This window comes from Rhynchophorus ferrugineus, unplaced genomic scaffold (genome assembly GCF_030347505.1).
Source record: "Rhynchophorus ferrugineus isolate W39M unplaced genomic scaffold, kcgeb_rfMv2 rfM7, whole genome shotgun sequence".
NCBI classification, from domain to species: Eukaryota; Metazoa; Arthropoda; class Insecta; order Coleoptera; family Curculionidae; genus Rhynchophorus; species Rhynchophorus ferrugineus.
The window spans coordinates 3,486,694-3,505,799 of NW_027472586.1; the positions used below are offsets into that span (position 1 = coordinate 3,486,694).

The window sequence follows — 19,106 nt, forward strand, 5'->3', positions numbered from 1 at the left end:
AAAAATGATTATACTACCACTCGATTCAGCGTAAAATTCTTCATAAACTCTGTAATTTTCATTAATGGATTTTTATTTGAATGGAAATTACAACAAAAATATTGAAAATCGCCAGAAATCGCAAATTTTCCTGACTATATATATGGAAAAAGTGCCAAAATTTTTCACCTCTTGGATTAAGACAAAACTCTCAAAATATATGTATTCCGAGGTTAAAGAAACGAAAATCCATGTTAAATTGCTCCAGGATTTATAGTTTTAAAAATATGACATAAACAAAAATCTGCTCATTTTCTTAATATACATTTTTCATTGTATATCTTGGAAACTGGTGACTGTATAAAAATGATTATACTACCACTCGATTCAGCGTAAAATTCTTCATAAACTCTGTAATTTTCATTAATGGATTTTTATTTGAATGGAAATTACAACAAAAATATTGAAAATCGCCAGAAATCGCAAATTTTCCTGACTATATATATGGAAAAAGTGCCAAAATTTTTCACCTCTTGGATTAAGACAAAATTCTCAGAATATATGTATTCCGAGGCTAAACAAACGAAAATCCATGTTAAATTGCTCCAGGATTTATAGTTTTAAAAATATATAACATAAACAAAAATATGCTCATTTTCTTAATATACATTTTTTATTGTATATCTTGGAAACTAGTAACTGTATAAAAATGATTATACTACCACTCGATTCAGCGTAAAATTCTTCATAAACTCTGTAATTTTCATTAATGGATCTTTATTTGAATGGAAATTACAACAAAAATATTGAAAATTGCCAGAAATCGTAAATTTTACTGACTATATATATATATGGAAAAAGTGCCAAAATTTTTCACCTCTTGGATTAAGATAAAACTCTCAAAATATATGTATTCCGAGGCGAAAGAAACGAAAATCCATGTTAAATTGCTCGAGGATTTATAGTTTTAAAAATGTACGACATAAACAAAAATCTGCTCATTTTCTTTATATACATTTTTCATTGTATATCTTGGAAACTGGTGACTGTATAAAAATGATTATACTACCACTCGATTCAGCGTAAAATTCTTCATAAACTCTGTAATTTTCATTAATGGATTTTTATTTGAATGGAAATTACAACAAAAATATTGAAAATCGCCAGAAATCGCAAATTTTCCTGACTATATATATGGAAAAAGTGCCAAAATTTTTCACCTCTTGGATTAAGACAAAACTCTCAAAATATATGTATTCCGAGGTTAAAGAAACGAAAATCCATGTTAAATTGCTCCAGGATTTATAGTTTTAAAAATATGACATAAACAAAAATCTGCTCATTTTCTTAATATACATTTTTCATTGTATATCTTGGAAACTGGTGACTGTATAAAAATGATTATACTACCACTCGATTCAGCGTAAAATTCTTCATAAACTCTGTAATTTTCATTAATGGATTTTTATTTGAATGGAAATTACAACAAAAATATTGAAAATCGCCAGAAATCGCAAATTTTCCTGACTATATATATGGAAAAAGTGCCAAAATTTTTCACCTCTTGGATTAAGACAAAATTCTCAGAATATATGTATTCCGAGGCTAAACAAACGAAAATCCATGTTAAATTGCTCCAGGATTTATAGTTTTAAAAATATATAACATAAACAAAAATATGCTCATTTTCTTAATATACATTTTTTATTGTATATCTTGGAAACTAGTAACTGTATAAAAATGATTATACTACCACTCGATTCAGCGTAAAATTCTTCATAAACTCTGTAATTTTCATTAATGGATCTTTATTTGAATGGAAATTACAACAAAAATATTGAAAATCGCCGGAAATCGCAAATTTTCCTGACTATATATATGGAAAAAGTGCCAAAATTTTTCACCTCTTGGATTAAGACAAAATTCTCAGAATATGTGTATTCCGAGGCTAAAGAAACGAAAATCCATGTTAAATTGCTCCAGGATTTATAGTTTTAAAAATATATAACATAAACAAAAATCTGCTCATTTTCTTAATATACATTTTTTATTGTATATCTTGGAAACTAGTAACTGTATAAAAATGATTATACTACCACTCGATTCAGCATAAAATTCTTCATAAACTCTATAATTTTCATTACTGGATCTTTATTTGAATGGAAATTACAACAAAAATATTAAAAATCGCCAGAAATCGCAAAGTTTCCTGACTATATATATGGAAAAAGTGCCAAAATTTTTCACCTCTTGGATTAAGATAAAACTCTCAAAATATATGTACTCCGAGGCGAAAGAAACGAAAATCCATGTTAAATTGCTCCAGGATTTATAGTTTTAAAAATATACGACATAAACAAAAATCTGCTCATTTTCTTAATATACATTTTTCATTGTATATCTTGGAAACTAGTAACTTTATAAAAATGATTATACTACCACTCGATTCAGCGTAAGATTCTTCATAAACTCTATAATTTTCATTAATGGATCTTTATTTGAAAGGAAATTACAACAAAAATATTGAAAATCGCCAGAAATCGCTAATTTTCCTGACTATATATATGGAAAAAGTGAAAAAAAATTCACTTCTTGGATTAAGATAAAATTCTCAAAATATATGTATTCCAAGGCAAAGAAACGAAAATCCATGTTAAATTGCTCCAGGATTTATAGTTTTAAAAATATACGACATAAACAAAAATCTGCTCATTTTCTTAATATACATTTTTCATTGTATATCTTGGAAACTAGTAACTTTATAAAAATGATTATACTACCACTCGATTCAGCGTAAGATTCTTCATAAACTCTATAATTTTCATTAATGGATCTTTATTTGAAAGGAAATTACAACAAAAATATTGAAAATTGCCAGAAATCGTAAATTTTACTGACTATATATATGGAAAAAGTGCCAAAATTTTTCACCTCTTGGATTAAGATAAAACTCTCAAAATATATGTATTCCGAGGCGAAAGAAACGAAAATCCATGTTAAATTGCTCGAGGATTTATAGTTTTAAAAATGTACGACATAAACAAAAATCTGCTCATTTTCTTTATATACATTTTTCATTGTATATCTTGGAAACTGGTGACTGTATAAAAATGATTATACTACCACTCGATTCAGCGTAAAATTCTTCATAAACTCTGTAATTTTCATTAATGGATTTTTATTTGAATGGAAATTACAACAAAAATATTGAAAATCGCCAGAAATCGCAAATTTTCCTGACTATATATATGGAAAAAGTGCCAAAATTTTTCACCTCTTGGATTAAGACAAAACTCTCAAAATATATGTATTCCGAGGTTAAAGAAACGAAAATCCATGTTAAATTGCTCCAGGATTTATAGTTTTAAAAATATATGACATAAACAAAAATCTGCTCATTTTCTTAATATACATTTTTCATTGTATATCTTGGAAACTGGTGACTGTATAAAAATGATTATACTACCACTCGATTCAGCGTAAAATTCTTCATAAACTCTGTAATTTTCATTAATGGATTTTTATTTGAATGGAAATTACAACAAAAATATTGAAAATCGCCAGAAATCGCAAATTTTCCTGACTATATATATGGAAAAAGTGCCAAAATTTTTCACCTCTTGGATTAAGACAAAATTCTCAGAATATATGTATTCTGAGGCTAAACAAACGAAAATCCATGTTAAATTGCTCCAGGATTTATAGTTTTAAAAATATATAACATAAACAAAAATATGCTCATTTTCTTAATATACATTTTTTATTGTATATCTTGGAAACTAGTAACTGTATAAAAATGATTATACTACCACTCGATTCAGCGTAAAATTCTTCATAAACTCTGTAATTTTCATTAATGGATCTTTATTTGAATGGAAATTACAACAAAAATATTGAAAATTGCCAGAAATCGTAAATTTTACTGACTATATATATGGAAAAAGTGCCAAAATTTTTCACCTCTTGGATTAAGATAAAACTCTCAAAATATATGTATTCCGAGGCGAAAGAAACGAAAATCCATGTTAAATTGCTCGAGGATTTATAGTTTTAAAAATGTACGACATAAACAAAAATCTGCTCATTTTCTTTATATACATTTTTCATTGTATATCTTGGAAACTGGTGACTGTATAAAAATGATTATACTACCACTCGATTCAGCGTAAAATTCTTCATAAACTCTGTAATTTTCATTAATGGATTTTTATTTGAATGGAAATTACAACAAAAATATTGAAAATCGCCAGAAATCGCAAATTTTCCTGACTATATATATGGAAAAAGTGCCAAAATTTTTCACCTCTTGGATTAAGACAAAACTCTCAAAATATATGTATTCCGAGGTTAAAGAAACGAAAATCCATGTTAAATTGCTCCAGGATTTATAGTTTTAAAAATATATGACATAAACAAAAATCTGCTCATTTTCTTAATATACATTTTTCATTGTATATCTTGGAAACTGGTGACTGTATAAAAATGATTATACTACCACTCGATTCAGCGTAAAATTCTTCATAAACTCTGTAATTTTCATTAATGGATTTTTATTTGAATGGAAATTACAACAAAAATATTGAAAATCGCCAGAAATCGCAAATTTTCCTGACTATATATATGGAAAAAGTGCCAAAATTTTTCACCTCTTGGATTAAGACAAAATTCTCAGAATATATGTATTCCGAGGCTAAACAAACGAAAATCCATGTTAAATTGCTCCAGGATTTATAGTTTTAAAAATATATAACATAAACAAAAATATGCTCATTTTCTTAATATACATTTTTTATTGTATATCTTGGAAACTAGTAACTGTATAAAAATGATTATACTACCACTCGATTCAGCGTAAAATTCTTCATAAACTCTGTAATTTTCATTAATGGATCTTTATTTGAATGGAAATTACAACAAAAATATTGAAAATCGCCGGAAATCGCAAAGTTTCCTGACTATATATATGGAAAAAGTGCCAAAATTTTTCACCTCTTGGATTAAGACAAAATTCTCAGAATATGTGTATTCCGAGGCTAAAGAAACGAAAATCCATGTTAAATTGCTCCAGGATTTATAGTTTTAAAAATATATAACATAAACAAAAATCTGCTCATTTTCTTAATATACATTTTTTATTGTATATCTTGGAAACTAGTAACTGTATAAAAATGATTATACTACCACTCGATTCAGCATAAAATTCTTCATAAACTCTATAATTTTCATTACTGGATCTTTATTTGAATGGAAATTACAACAAAAATATTAAAAATCGCCAGAAATCGCAAAGTTTCCTGACTATATATATGGAAAAAGTGCCAAAATTTTTCACCTCTTGGATTAAGATAAAACTCTCAAAATATATGTACTCCGAGGCGAAAGAAACGAAAATCCATGTTAAATTGCTCCAGGATTTATAGTTTTAAAAATACACGACATAAACAAAAATCTGCTCATTTTCTTAATATACATTTTTCATTGTATATCTTGGAAACTAGTAACTTTATAAAAATGATTATACTACCACTCGATTCAGCGTAAGATTCTTCATAAACTCTATAATTTTCATTAATGGATCTTTATTTGAAAGGAAATTACAACAAAAATATTGAAAATTGCCAGAAATCGTAAATTTTACTGACTATATATATATGGAAAAAGTGCCAAAATTTTTCACCTCTTGGATTAAGATAAAACTCTCAAAATATATGTATTCCGAGGCGAAAGAAACGAAAATCCATGTTAAATTGCTCGAGGATTTATAGTTTTAAAAATGTACGACATAAACAAAAATCTGCTCATTTTCTTTATATACATTTTTCATTGTATATCTTGGAAACTGGTGACTGTATAAAAATGATTATACTACCACTCGATTCAGCGTAAAATTCTTCATAAACTCTGTAATTTTCATTAATGGATTTTTATTTGAATGGAAATTACAACAAAAATATTGAAAATCGCCAGAAATCGCAAATTTTCCTGACTATATATATGGAAAAAGTGCCAAAATTTTTCACCTCTTGGATTAAGACAAAACTCTCAAAATATATGTATTCCGAGGTTAAAGAAACGAAAATCCATGTTAAATTGCTCCAGGATTTATAGTTTTAAAAATATGACATAAACAAAAATCTGCTCATTTTCTTAATATACATTTTTCATTGTATATCTTGGAAACTGGTGACTGTATAAAAATGATTATACTACCACTCGATTCAGCGTAAAATTCTTCATAAACTCTGTAATTTTCATTAATGGATTTTTATTTGAATGGAAATTACAACAAAAATATTGAAAATCGCCAGAAATCGCAAATTTTCCTGACTATATATATGGAAAAAGTGCCAAAATTTTTCACCTCTTGGATTAAGACAAAATTCTCAGAATATATGTATTCCGAGGCTAAACAAACGAAAATCCATGTTAAATTGCTCCAGGATTTATAGTTTTAAAAATATATAACATAAACAAAAATATGCTCATTTTCTTAATATACATTTTTTATTGTATATCTTGGAAACTAGTAACTGTATAAAAATGATTATACTACCACTCGATTCAGCGTAAAATTCTTCATAAACTCTGTAATTTTCATTAATGGATCTTTATTTGAATGGAAATTACAACAAAAATATTGAAAATCGCCGGAAATCGCAAATTTTCCTGACTATATATATGGAAAAAGTGCCAAAATTTTTCACCTCTTGGATTAAGACAAAATTCTCAGAATATGTGTATTCCGAGGCTAAAGAAACGAAAATCCATGTTAAATTGCTCCAGGATTTATAGTTTTAAAAATATATAACATAAACAAAAATCTGCTCATTTTCTTAATATACATTTTTTATTGTATATCTTGGAAACTAGTAACTGTATAAAAATGATTATACTACCACTCGATTCAGCATAAAATTCTTCATAAACTCTATAATTTTCATTACTGGATCTTTATTTGAATGGAAATTACAACAAAAATATTAAAAATCGCCAGAAATCGCAAAGTTTCCTGACTATATATATGGAAAAAGTGCCAAAATTTTTCACCTCTTGGATTAAGATAAAACTCTCAAAATATATGTACTCCGAGGCGAAAGAAACGAAAATCCATGTTAAATTGCTCGAGGATTTATAGTTTTAAAAATATATGACATAAACAAAAATCTGCTCATTTTCTTAATATACATTCTTCATTGTATATCTTGGAAACTGGTAACTGTATAAAAATAATTATACTACTATTCGATTCAGCGTAAAATTCGTCATAAACTCTGTAATATTCATTAATGGATCTTTATTTGAATGGAAATTACAACAAAAATATTGAAAATCGCCAGAAATCGTAAATTTTCCTGACTAGAATATAACTTTATAAAACCTGCAATTTCCATTAATCTACAATTATTTGAACGAAATTTGCAGCAGAAAATGACAAATCTATTCTGGTACCAATTCATTGTATCTCTCTTAATGTCAATGCCAAGTTTCTATATAAACGTAATGATGCAAAATGATCATCTTTACCCAAGATTATGTAAAATTTTTTACGCGAAAGCGACTGTTGAGTTATGGAAGCATAAAACGAGGCATTTGTACCAACTCATTATGTGTTGGATATAATGTTATGGTACTTGTTTCTTGAATAACTAGAACACTAATGGATTTCTAATTATGGTATTAAATGCGTTTCATTTATTGCTAAATCATATCCAGTCATTTATGTCTTATTACGTATTTTGTTCATAAGATACACGACAATTTTAAAACATCCACTATTGACTAACTCCTATTGAAGAAATGCCGTTAAATAAACATAGAATTAAACAGAAACATAATGTAAATAATTAATAACCACATAGATAATAATTAACTAAATTTCACATTTTAATTACTAAAAAATTTTAACGAACCACATTCAATTAAAATCAATTAAAAACTTGATATTTAAGTTTATGCTGGTAATAAGATGGACAGACTTCGCTTAATGAACTTCTTGTTCTTGGAGCAAAGCTCCAAAAGTTTGAGATAAGATTTAAAATGGTGTTATAATTAAGACATAAATTTCAGTCAAGAAAATGATTAAGTAATTTTCTTCTTGGAAGGTTTTTTTGTTAGAGAAATACATTTTACCGGTAATGTCTTGCAATATACAGCGAATATTATAAAGTTTCATTAAGGGCTTAGTTTACAATATATTTTTACATTGTTATGATACTAATATTTATAATATATTATAAGTTTGGTATGAGGGTTTAAAGCATAATATTAAAATGATTCTCGCTGGCCAATATTAAAATATTTTAGAGTCTTATATAAGTAACTGATACTTCAAAGTTAAATAAGAAGACGTCTATTCTAACTTGATGAAAAAACAAGCAGGTATGCAACAGGAAACTGTATTGGGACTGTATTCAAACAAATAGAATTATCACAGAAAGATTCCAAAACATTCATTACGTTCATAATGCCAATCTATATATGAACAGAGGCGTCATCAGCACATCTATGTTAAGGTTCTTCAACTCATAGATAATGATGGCTTAGTCAGAAGATTAGAGAGGGTAAAACCACTTGTTCTAGTTCAGTGAAGTTATACGAAACATTAAAAACAGTGAGATGTATGGTAAGGCCAAAGTACCTATCGTAGAATAAGTACTTTGTAATTTTAAAACTGTAGCAAAATAGTATAAAATATAGCTTAATAGGGTTAATTTACTAAATTGCTATAATAAGTAATAATAAAAAGTATCCAAAAAGGACGGAATCTCATTTGAGGCCCTAATATTAATGACTATAACTGAATATGTTGAAACTAAACCTCCATTATGTCCTCAGGCATACTCCAAAAGTCCTTTCGATCTATATATTGGTTGTAAATTTCGATAAACGAAGATAATAATGTTGTTTTTTTCAGGCGACTTTACTTGTCGTGGAAAAACGTGGAAACGAACCTGCGGAATAATAACCGTACTTTGTTGGTATTAAAGTTAATAACAGCGGGACCGACTCAATTATAAAACTGCTTTAAAAACTTGTTTAGCTTCGAAACGGCTTTATTAAAGAGGCCGAAAAACGATGAGAAACATTCATACCACCGCCACAGATTTAAATAATAATTTATGGGTTTATAATGATTGTGTTTGGTTTCTCGGAGAGTATACAAAGATGTTAAACCTGATGGGCGTTTCCTATCTTCTGTAATGATAATATACATTTTAAAGATTATTTTGTTCATCAAAAATATTTGCTGCAAAATGCAAGAAGATTTTAGATAGTGATTATCATGGTATGGTTACAGCAAAAATAATGCAGATGACATGGCAATACTAGTATCTCGTGAGGTCGGTCCAAATGATCATATAGTGTTGTTCCACTCTCGTACCAAAACATCCGTTAATTGTTTCAATCTGCACTTTTGCAGAGCTCGCCAGACGAGCGTTTGTTCCCTCAGACTATTAATTCAACTAAATGAAAATGCACATTTCAATAATATACGTCAAATTGTGTTTGTTATTTGCTAATTCTATGGCTATGTATGTACAGGCTTGTTAATTTGTTATACAGATATTTGTGTAGAAATACTTCATTTATTTGTTTTTTGAAGTTGTTAGTTAAAAATACTTATTTGTGAAATAAATTCATAAAAAATAAACAAACAGTAGTTTTTTAATTGGCGATAGAAGAAGCATTCAGTTTTTTAAGTACAATTACATTAATTACATATTAATCTTAGTAAGTATCTGTCAGTATACTATTAATTATTCATTTTAAAATGTAACTAAAATTAAATATATATACAAAAATTAGAATACATTATTATAGTACAATATCAACGAAATTACCAGGATAGGGTAATTTTTAAAGCTCACATAATGATGGAGAATGTAGAATGTTTCTAGTTATCTAAGGAGGTAGGGTATATATTGGTGGTATATATATATATATATATATATATATATATATATATATATATATATATGGTAATAAAGTAAATATATATAAAGTTAGTTCATCATAATGCATATTCCTTCCCAGAACAGTAACCAGATGTACAGAAAACAATGAGTCGTTGTCTTCCTTTCAAGAAATTTCTGACTCTGAAAAAGAGATAGGGCAAGGATCCAAAATTATTTGGATTAAGCATGTGTAGAATGGTAGATAGAGAGTTAAAATTTGTTAGAGAATGCTAGATAGAGAGAGAGAGTTAGAGAGGGAGATAGTTAGAGAGCCTCGTCACCGCGCATTCCATTTGACATTTGCATTCCATTCCACGATTTGGCTCTATGGTCCGCATTTTGTGTTTACATTAACACAACGTTCATTAATTGACTGTTTACGTTATCGGGCGTCTGCTGTAGTTTTTAAAAGGAAATAGCTCCTTAATTCGTGTTTTGTGCTTGATCATTAACTACCCAGCCAAGGCAGCGTTACGAACACAGTTATTATATAAACCCCGTGCATATTTTCTCGACATTTTCCTTCTTTCCGCCGTCCTGCGTGGCACGTAGCCGTCCTCGTCGACGGTTTACTGTTAACTAAAACTGAGAAATCCATTCAATGAGATCGCATCGATCGTCAACGACCGTGCAAAGCGCGCGGGACCACGACAGAAACGTGAGTTGAATTAACCGACTCGGACCTCCAGGTAAAAACAAACACGCTGGAGTCTATTTACGACTGGCGGTTGGTATTTTTCGTTAGTTCCGACATTGCAGGTGTAATTTTCTCATAAATCTGCGGCGAATTTCCGTTAACGAAGTGGTTTATTGTTATTTTTCCGCATAATTTAGTCTGAAATATCGCTTAAAAGTATGTAAAAGCGTAAAATTGTATATAATCTATGTAAATATCAATAATCTGCCATTATATGAATGGAAATGACAGCAAAAATCTTGAAAATGGCAAAAAACGTAAAATTTCACAACTATATATATATATATATATATATATATGAAAAAGGGCTAAAATTTAATACCTCTCGGATAAAGACAAATGTCCGAAAAACTATTTATTTTGGAGTAAAAGAAACTAAAATCTATTTTAAATTGCTTTAGAATTTATAGTACTTAAGATATGTGACATAAACAGGTATCCACTCATTCTTTGAAAATACACCTACCATTATATAACTTAAAAAATAAAAATTGGATACCAATTCTATATAATCCCTGTAATTTTCACAAATCAAAATTTGTAATCACAGAACCTGAGATTATTTCCACGGAAATGTCAGCAAAAAACGTAAAAATTACAAAAAATCGCAAAATTTTACGATAAAAAAAAGTGCATACATTTTATATATCTAAGAAAAAGTTAAAACTCTTAAAATATATATATTCCAGGATGAAAGAAACCACAATCCATGTTAAATTGCTTTAAAATGTATAAATTCTAAGAGATGGGACCTGGTAATTTTCTTTAACCTGGGATTTCTTGAGAGGAAATGACAGCAAAAGTAGTAAATGACCCTGCGTAGAAAAACATGTCCACCAGTGAATATCAATCATCGTCAACTCCCCCAAGCAGAGCATGTTAAATATCTTGGTATGCACTAACATCGACGCCTAACCTGGAACAAGCACATACTCTCTAAACGGAAACAACTTGGACTGAAATTATATCAAATGTATTGGCTCATCGGACGCAAATCCAAGTTATTAGATAACAAGGTGTTGCTGTATGAGTCTATACTCAAGTCTATTTGGTCATATGGAATCCAACTATGGGATACCGCTAGCAAATCTAATATATCCATCATTCAACGGTTCCAAAATAAATTTATGAGTGCCATTGTTGGTGCTCCGTATTATATTTCAAATGAAATGATACAACGCGATATTCCTCTAGAACCTATAACGAGTGTAATTCAACGTGTTTGTGTGAAGTACTTCGAAAGAGTGTCAGTGCATGCCAATGTACTTGCTAATCAGCTAACTATGCGACGTGATAGTGAAGTGCGTAGACTAAAACGTTTAACACTAACTGATTTGATTACTGGACATATATAAACTTTATAAGACTAGTTATATATATATATATATATATATATTGGCCTACTTATGGCCAATAGGGCAGAAAGGCAAGAAAAATCCGGAAATTTTCACCAAAACGCACAGAAATCCCACTTGCTATCATGGATGAGTCACAGAGCGATAGCATCTCCATAACAAGTACGTAGCAGCGCCAAATTCCAGTTCTCATAATTGGATATCATCGAATAAGGAAGCTCATTGCGTGTCGATCTAATATAATATTAATAAATCAATATCATACCGACCCTGCACACTGCTAAAGTTTGATTATATATGTTTACTAATGTCGGCTCAATGTTCACATTAATTATTCATTATCCGGTTGGATTTATTCGAAACGGTTTAATGCGATTCTGGTTAAGGCAGTAGCGTCAGACAACGAGTAGTTCAACGTCTTAATAGCTTCCTATTTGTGAAAGGAGAGAGTATTTTAAAAATGGACGTTTTATGATGATATTTATTGTTTTGGTATATTAATTATCTTTGAAATAAGTATTTTTAATCATCAATGACAGTAACATTTTTTCTTGTTGGCTTTTTATTGAAACAAAACTACAGAATAAAAATAGTCAATAAATATAACAGGCATACAACATCATAACAATATAAAATAGATTAATATCCCAATGACACGCAACTCCTTTCCTTCCACAACATAATTTAATAATGGATACCATGAACATTGTGTAAGGGGGACAACGACAAAAGAGGTGACCACATTTTGACTCACCTATTTTAACCAGAATTCCGCTCACTAATAGGATAATAAAAAAAGATTAATATATCTACAACGGTCTCTATTGATTGCTATTAATTTGGTAAAATAATATAAAAAGATAGTCCAACAAGTAATATTATACTATTGAGTATACAGAAAAGTAAATTCCGCTTACCAACAGGATAATAAAAAGTGATAAATATATACTACAGCCGCTATTGATTGCTATTAATTTGGTAAAATAAAATATATAAAAAAATTGTATATAAGTAATATTATACTATTGAATATACAGAAAAGTAACTTACCTTGTATTATATGAAGTGTACGTATATGGATAGTAGTGTGAACCTAGAAAAAAATAGAAACCATAAGATAATTTGAAATATTTTGAGTAAAATTGTTAATTTATTTAAAAAGCCGGCTTGGTAGCGCAGTGGTAAAGGCGATGGGACGGTCGAATCCTGCTGGGGCATGGTCGTAAATTTATGTTTGTGATAGTTTAAAATTTGTGAATGTTCTAGGCAAGAGTGTAAAATCCGACAAGGAAAATGATCCCAGTCACGCCAGTAACCAGGCTGGGTAAGACCGGATGTCTTCTGGGATGATTTTTAAAGTTGGGTCACTCGCAGTCGGTAGGCTTAAGGCTGAGCCCACGTTAAACTTTAGGCCCAGTCCCGATAAACCCATAGTTGGTAAAAGGAGACTTTAAAATATATTTTAAAAAAATTATTTAAACATTGCTTTTATATTTATAGAGAAATAACACAAATTATCAGAAATTAGACATAAAAACCTATTATGATTCATTCTTAGTATCATATATTCAAAACTAGGCAAAATACATACTTTATTTCAATTAAAATACCAATTACTAAATACACTCAAAGATTCTTGCTTTTATGGGTTATGAAGGTAACTAACTCATTAAAAATTACGTAGAAGAAGTAAGAAAAAGAAGAAGAAGTAAGAAGAAGTATTTTTTTACAAAAATATTTTGTATTTCAATTACAAGTAGTCTCAATATTGTCCAGCCCTGCATATACTCAAAGATAGATAGAGATTAATAAAAGTGCTGTACATTTTGTACCCCTCAAAAATATGTCCGATAAATAAATATAAATTAATCCATGGGGATGGGTCTTGATAAGCAGGAAAAAGTGAGGAATCTCCAGAATCACGAAAACGTTTTTAACCGTCAGAAATGTAATGATGGAGGCGTAACGAGTAGGGTGTTACCATGGAGAATTGCACACTGCAGTTCATCATTGATATCAAGCTGTCCTAGTATCACCCCGAGCTGGTTTCAAACATATAGACTCTGATAAAGTGCGATATTATAAGAACTACTGTACTACACAAAAACAAAAAGAAAATATTTTATGCAACAAAGCCACTGACCTTTCCGGACGATGTAACTTATATATATTTAGCTAAAGGTTATTCATAATTGAAACAAAAAAAAGCGGATTATCATTAATATCTCGGTTAGTGAAGTCGACCTTGGATTTTTTGTTTCTTCTAGTCGTTTAATTATACATTTGTAGCGTTATAGTAAAGAAATTGTTCACACACCAGGATTCACATCAACATTTCAATTTTATTGGAAGACGCCAATGAACTTTGATATCGTAAAAATGTGCGAAATGTTAAAAAAATATAGAAAGTATGACCAGGAGTTAATCTAGTACGTGAGTTAGCAGCGTATATAGTGATATGCTTAGTACAATATTAATTTATAAATCAATTTATTACTACTGTTTTGTTGTACTTGCATTAATACACAATACAAGGCCAGTACGGGATTAATACATCAGTACGAGGGTAACTATTTATATTTCGGGAATTGGCAACACTATTGTCATCTGATTGTATTTGACGGTTTCATCATAAAGATTGACATTTTTGACGATCTACGTACTAAGAACATTTTGTCGCACGGACGCTATTTGTTTATTTTATATTTAGTTGAAAGTTTCGTCTCGGTAAAAAATGGAACCAAATCGTGAACATTTTCGTGCGATGATTTTTTACCACAACAAGAGTGCATCAAACAACTTAATTTGACTTTTGGCGATGAAGCTCCATCAAAAACCCCCGTGTATCGCTGGTTTAGTGAGTTCAATCGTGGTCGTAGTTCGCTGTCCGACGAGTTTCGTGAAGGTCGTCCAAAATCGGCTGTTGTGCCAGAAAACATCGATGCTGTCTGCGAAATGATTAAGCAAGATCGTCATGTCATCTATTGTGAGATTGAGGCATCCCTAAGTATTAGATCCACCAGCATATATGCTATTTTACATGATCACTTAGCGAAAGTTATGTTCGCGTTGGATCCCACACAATTTGACAATCGCTCAAAAAAATTGACAAGCCCGTGTCGCTGGTGCAAAGAAATGCTTAAGACATTCAATCGCGGTGCTTCCAAAGACGTTTATAAAATTGTGCCAGGTGACGAATCATGGATATATTCGTATGAGCTCGAAAGTAAGCAGCAATCGACTGTATGAATGTTCCAAGATGAACCAAATCCAAAAAAAGTTGTTTGCGCATGAATCACTTCAAAGAAAATGGCAGAAATCTTCGGTGAGATAAGGAAAATAAACAAGAGACGCCGGATTGTTCTTCAACATGACAATGCTCTCACACATCGGCTCAAACAAGAGACTATTTGAGCACTGAAAACATGGAATTGATGGGTCATCTGCCGTACAGCACTGATTTGGCACCCAATGTTTTGAAGATACCTCATTCGGAATGGAATAAATGCTTTGAAAATTGGTTTAAGCGTATGCAAAAGTGTATTGATCATTGTGGCGAGTACTTTGAAAAACAATAAACATATATTCGCAGTTTAACTATTAGTTTTTTTCCCTATTCCCAAAATATAAATAGTGACCCTCGTATTTTATCAAAAACGTTGATATTTCGCAGTCGCTCTATTGTTGCTTTCTGTTTTCGTTGTTAAAGTTGACGGAAGTTTGTACTGGTAAAATGCTTTTTAAAAAATACGCTTGAGAACTTCCATATCTCTCTCCGCCGTTGTTTGCTATTGACTTGTCAGCGCGTCAGAAGCAATTTATTTAAAAAGCCCAACAAAACACAGTTAACACGTTACGTTTTCGTTTACGCTGAAAGTACCCGTTCGAAATATTTCCAACGCCCGTGTAAAACTTGCGCTCGTATCGAGAGGCTCGCCACTACAGCTGGAGTATTCGCCAGCAATTTATCACGGCCTGTCAGATACGAACTTTCGCGACCGGTTGAATACACACGGACGAGTTTCTAGAAATGTCTGAATGGATACATAGAAGGAAAAATGTGTTTGCATCTACGGTTTCCATGACCATCGTTGGAGAATAAATCCTACATAACAATAAAAGAATGTTCGTCGAAGCTGCGTGTGTCGTTTCCTTTTTTAAATCTGAATATAAAGTGATCAATATTTATTTATGGTGTAATCAGTACTACTATTCGGTTGCATTCCTAGATATATTTCAGGCCTTTGGTGAAGTGTGGCTTACATAATGGCAGGTTCAATTAAAGAGACTTCTACCGTATGTTTTACAAAAAAAATCAGAAGACGTTTCCTCCTATCATCCTATAAGACTGATACCTGTCCTTATCTCCAGAGTTTTTGAAAAACTATACAATTGCATTAAGAGATTCAAAATAATCACGGAAGAGAGAAATATTATTCCGTACCGTCAATTTGGCTTCCGTAATAAATATGGAACAAGATCACACAGACTAGTCAACCAAATAAACAAAAACTTAAATCATAAAAATATTGCTGAAGCTGTTGAGAAGATGTGGCACACTGAACTGCATTGCAATTGAAAAAGCTTTTACCCTACATGCACTTTCAACTACTGAAATCATACCTCACACACATTTTATTGCAAAACAGGATGGCCAATATACTGATCTAACAGGTCAATTGAGAAGTCCCAGGCCTACCATAGTAAAACACATTTTTTAAGTTTTTTTTTATTCAACATAATTATCTTCAAGTGTGATACACTGATTATAGCGACTCTCTAACTTTTCGATACCATTTTTGTAGTACGATTTGTCCTTTGCTTCTAAATAGGCCTCAGTTTCGTCAATCACCTCTTCATTCGACGAAAATTTCTTCCCAGCGAGAATTCTTTTGAGATCTGAGAAGAGGAAGTCGCTGAGGGTCAGATCTGGAGAATACGGTGAATGAGGAAGCAATTCGAAACACAATTCATGGATTTTTGCCATCGTTTTCACTGGCTTGTGATACGGTGCATTGTCTTGGTGAAGCAGCACTTTCTTTTTCTTCAAATGCGGCCGTTTTTCGGCGATTTCTTCCTTCAAACGGTCCAATAACGCTATGTAATAGTCGCTATTGATGGTTCTTCCTTTTTCAAGGTAGCCAATGAAAATTATTTCATGAGCATCCCAAAATACAGACGCCATAACCTTGCCAGCCGTTGGTTACTGGACTGTCCCACGCTTTGGAGCGCGTTCGTCGTGTGTAGTCCACCCGGATAAGTGTCGATTGGATTTCGGAGTAAAATGATGGAGCCATGTTTCATCCATTGTGAGATATCGACACAAAAACTCGGGTTTATTACGCTTGATCATCTTCAAAGACTTCTCCGAATCATCAAGTCGTCGTTGTTTTTGGTCAAAAGTGAGCTCGCGCGGTACCCACTTTGCACAGAGCTTTCTCATACCCAAATATTCGTGAATGATATGATGTATACGTTCAGTTGATATCTTTAGAGTATCTGCTATTTCATTCAATTTCAATTTAAAATCATCAAGTCATTCAAAATCATTTTGTGGATTTTTTAAATTTTTCCGTTGGTAGCAACCTCTTTTGGGCGTCCACTGCGTTCACCGTCTTCGGTGCTCATTTTACCACGTCTAAATTTACCGATCCTTGATGATTGATTTTCCTGGGGCAATGTCCGGAAACTCGGCATCAAGCCAAGTTTTTGCTTCAACTGTATCTTTTTCCTTCAAAAAGCAAGATTTGATCAACACGCGAAATTCCTTTTTATCCATTTACCGCAACCGCAAGTTGTCAAAGTTATACACGCATCTTTTGAGGATTAGATCTAACTAAAATATATATATGGATTTAATTCTAGTAGCGCCATCTATGTGCCAGGCCGGGGACTTTTCAATTGTCCTGTTATATCGAATATATTCAGGTATTCCGCAGGACAGTGCCTTTTGTCCATGACAAATATGAGAATATACTGTTGTGGAGATGTAGATATATGATAACGCAGCTGAGACAACTACAAGTAAAAAAAAAAACAAAAGAACAGTTCTATCTTAGTTTTTAATAATATAAAAACTGTTTTCTCAAGCGACAGGATCCCATCCCTTTAGCAAAACCAGCGGCTCATGTAACAGATGGTGGCGATCCCTTGGTAACCAATGTATTTTACCGTCCAGCTAAATAAATCTACCTGAAAAAAAAACTTTAAACCTTCGTTCAACTGATACACACACAAAAATATACATAGAAGAACAAATATAAGGAGCAATATACATATATATTCCTGCCAACCTTACTGCGGATTTAATAAATATTATTACATAATTTAAATACTACAGCGGTAAATATATTCCTTTAGTGATTATCTGTCATTGGTTAACAGGAATGTTCGCTCTAATCTAATGTCTGTGATTAAGTTATCTTTATTTATTGACTGAAAATATCTAAAACTTCACAATGTATAAGTATCAACGGTTTTTTTGTTGAATGGTCTTGCGGTGCCGAGCTACAAATTAGATTTGTTTGTTCGTAATTTAATTTTGTGTATAAATCACAAATTTATATTATTATTTTTGTAGGTAGTTAAAATTATAGTAGTAGTATAGTAGTTAAAATAATATTTTCAATAGATAAAGAGATTTAGGTAGGTATTAAGCTAAATTGTGTGTGTATATAGTAGAATATAAAATACGTGTAGTACAAAGGCTAAATAAGTTTTTTGTCTATTTGTATTTAGTTATTACAACGATTGATATGTACATATATTATTTTAAAACGTTTTTTTGTGTTTAAAATCTGAGTTTGAATATTTTTTAATGTTTTTTTATATATATTTTAAAGTCTCTTTTTACGAACTATGGGTTTATCTGGACTGGGCCTAAAGTTTAACGTGGGCTCCACGGTCCTCAGCATTAAAAGCCTACCGACTGGCGAGTGACCAACTTTAGAAATCATCCCAGAAGACATCCGGTATTACTGGCGTGTCTGGGATCATTTTCGTTGTCGGATTTTACACTCTTGTCTAGAACATTTACAAATTTTAAACAATCATAAACATAAATTTACGACCATGTCCCAGTACTCCTAGTGGGTTAACCACTGCGCCACCAAGCCGGTT

At 30.9% G+C, this 19,106-nt stretch overlaps 1 protein-coding gene across 6 annotated transcripts in view; it reads right to left on the minus strand.

Annotated features, from left to right (window-relative positions):
• The window catches only part of stan (Protocadherin-like wing polarity protein stan), a 116,474-nt gene that overhangs the window by 45,692 nt on the left and 51,676 nt on the right, over nucleotides 1-19,106 (minus strand). For all 6 annotated transcript variants that reach the window (XM_076409364.1, XM_076409359.1, XM_076409361.1 and 3 more), the window contains exon 2: nucleotides 13,038-13,080. The gene's annotated coding sequence lies outside the window, so the exon portion shown is untranslated. The remainder of the gene's footprint in view (nucleotides 1-13,037; nucleotides 13,081-19,106) is intronic.